Below are 3,035 nucleotides of genomic sequence, written 5' to 3'. Positions count from 1 at the left end.
GGACACAAACAGGTTCTTTCCCCTGCCTCACAAGCTTATCAGCACCCCACAGGCTCCGGGCAAAATGGGTGCTCCAGCTTAGGGAGGTGATCTGCCCTCTGCCTCCATTGCTCTTAAACTGCCTGACCTTGGGTTGTCATTTCCACTCTCTCAAGTCTCAGACCCTCTTTAGAACACTTTTGGCAGGAAGGATTCGACAGATCAAATGAGAAAATGCATGTAAAATAACAGAGATCACTAAATGTGAGTTATCTCCTCCGGAGGTCTCCCCAAGGGGAGGAGTCTCTGGGAAGGGAGGTAGAGGCCTCACAGGCAGAGGTACTGGGGCAGGAGCCCCCCCCCACCCCTAGTGATCGACAAGGCCACGTTCACCCACACAAGTTCCTAAATCATTTCGACAAGAAACGCACAGAGGCTGCCTAGGCAGAGAGACCCCGGCCAGGCAGTGGCTTTCTAAGTTCCCAGGGCCTGGGGAGCGGGATAAGGCAGACACAAGTGTTCATATGACACAGAGAGGGAAACACAGAGTCACACCCTTATGCAAACTCACAACAGGGATACACCGTGACACAGATTGCACCCCTCTACACATACCTAAGTGCACAGAGAGCCACATGCAAGATCTAGATCACAAACACAGCCCCACATGTAGTCCCCACGCACAAACTCGTTAATGCGGAGCCCTCCCCGGCCACCCTGACACACACATTCACGGCACACACACTTATCAGGCCAGGGCAGACGCTGGGGCTGCTGAGTCACCCACGCGCAGCTCGGCCCTAGGAGCCGGAGCTGGGGAGGGGCGGGGCCTGCGGCAGATCCGCGGAGCTGCCTCCTGCGGCCGGGCGGGGATCCTCCTCGCCCCGCCCCCTCGACTGGGCGGAGCCTCTGAATGCGGCGAGCCAGAGAGGAAACCCCTTTCTCTGGGGCTGAACTTAACGCGTTCACACACAGCTAGCTCTCTCCTGAGTCGCCTGAATACATGTGGGAACAATTAAAAAACAATACTGGATGCATTATTGGGTGTTTGCATATGTACTTTAACATTCTCTTTTTTAATTTTCGCAACAGCTCTATATAAAGTTTGGGCAATTATTTACCCCATTTTACCCCTGAGGGACAGACAATGACTTGCCCAAAGGCACAAAAGTGGCCAAACGCAGAGCCCAGACTCAAATGCTTACAACGCCCAAGCTCTTAACCAGTGGGCATTAATTACTACTACGTAGTGGGCAGTTGACAATGTGTCAATATGCTTGGGAGTCTGCATGTCCCTGTCAGCTTTCCCCATGCAGTCTACGGGGCTCAAGTGTCCAGATTTCTGATTAAGTAACGAAAGCTTCTCTGGTGCTTTGGAATCCATCCACCGATTTCAGAAAGCATTTCCTAGATCTAGGGACTCTGTCAAACCCTCTGCTACACTGTGAGCTTCTTGAAGGCAGGGACCAGGGTCCTGACGCCTAAAACAAGACCTGACTGGGAAGCTGCAGTGAATTAGGCCAGGGCAACACATTAATGTCTGACTTTGATAGAATATTAACATCAGTAATCATAATAAATGATAACACTTTTGGATGCTTATGAGACTGGCACTGTTCTAAAGACTTTACATGGATCATTTCATTTAATTCTCACAACCCTTGAGGAAAATACTTATATTTTATAGAGGAGGAAGCTGGCATGGAGAAGGTTAGTAGCTTGCCCAAAGTAAGGGCAGCGCTGGGGACGGAGATTGAGGCAGTTTGCTTCCAGCGCCCATCTTATACGAGGACCACTTAACTTCCAGGAAGTCACTTGGCCTCAGCGGGCCTCAGTTTCCCCAATTTGACCAAAAATGAAGTAGCAAGGCGACAGGGGACATGGACCAGTGGCCATGTAAGCCCTCCCAGTGCTGATGGGATGGGCCATATGGAGGGCGAAAGTCTCTGACAAGAGTGGAAAGATGGGGATGAAGGAACAGGAAACCATATATATATATATTTTGTGCCAAACCTGTGGCACTTAACGTATACCGCCAATTCTCAGAAAATTATTTAAGATTTATAGTTGCGGAAACTCAGATTCAGAGAAGTGACTTGCTCAAGGTCACACAGGACTAAATGGTGGGACAGGTAATCCAAGAGAGACTCACTTCCTAGGTTCCCTACCACCAATTCCCTTCCTACCACCCTTCCAGCTTAAGGGTAGGAGCAGCATCACATGATAAATTGCATCATACTTTTGCCGTATGACATCAGACACCACACCACCCAATCCAGGAGCTCCCTGCTCAGTCCTCCCCGGACCCTTCGGATCAACACGGGGCGGCTCAGAGCTTGGCATCCGGGTCAGGCCGCACCTGCAGCCCCAGCCCTTTCCCGGTTGCAACGCTCCTACTTCTCGGTACCGTCCTCTTCGCCGCCCCGCCGATTGACAGGTGCCTGAGCCAATCAGAAGGTCTCCCGGGTCGGGGGCGGGGCCTCACTCCAGAGTTGCCCTGTCAGTGCAGGTGGAGGCCCCCGGCGGGGCAAAGTGGCAGGAACCTCTTAAAGGGCGAGAGCGGCGGAGAGCGAGAACTCGGCCCGGCCCGGCCCGGCCAGGTCCCCGCCCCGTCAGGCCCAGGTGAGCCTGGACCGTCTGGGGACGATCCTGGGTCCCCGGGAGGGACGGGGTGACAGACAGATGAACCCACTCCCAAGGGCCCAGGCCGCCCCGGTAGGGGCGAGACTAGGGTCTAAGGGTCAAGGGAGGGAGGGCTCTAGGGGTCCCGGCTTACAAGGTCCGAACGGGGGGTCCACAGGGGTCTGGAAGTCGCGAAGTTCAGGGTGCGGGGAGGGGCGCGGGCGAGAGGAGAGGGGCTCCGGGGGAGGACGCTTGCCGCTGGCGGTCCCAGGCCGTCCCGGCCTGTCTGGCGCGGGGGTCCCGGGTCAGGTCCGCGCGGGCGGGATCTCTGCAGACTGCTGCGGCCCCAGGTGCCCCCCCCCAGCCCCGCCCTGCCGGCCCGCATGCTCCTGCCTCGCCCGCCGCAGCGCTGGCCGGAGCGGGAGGGCGGGCGG

At 55.8% G+C, this 3,035-nt stretch overlaps 1 protein-coding gene across 1 annotated transcript in view; it reads left to right on the top strand.

Moving 5' to 3' along the window:
- The first annotated feature begins 2,470 nt into the window (after window positions 1-2,470).
- EPB41 (erythrocyte membrane protein band 4.1) overlaps window positions 2,471-3,035 on the top strand; it is a 190,661-nt gene continuing 190,096 nt past the window's right edge. Inside the window, exon 1 of the mRNA XM_029946492.1 lies at window positions 2,471-2,601. The gene's annotated coding sequence lies outside the window, so the exon portion shown is untranslated. The remainder of the gene's footprint in view (window positions 2,602-3,035) is intronic.

This window comes from Suricata suricatta, chromosome 8 (genome assembly GCF_006229205.1).
Source record: "Suricata suricatta isolate VVHF042 chromosome 8, meerkat_22Aug2017_6uvM2_HiC, whole genome shotgun sequence".
NCBI classification, from domain to species: Eukaryota; Metazoa; Chordata; class Mammalia; order Carnivora; family Herpestidae; genus Suricata; species Suricata suricatta.
The sequence above is the reverse complement of the archived record's forward strand: the minus strand, read 5'-3'. Positions and strand labels throughout refer to the sequence as shown.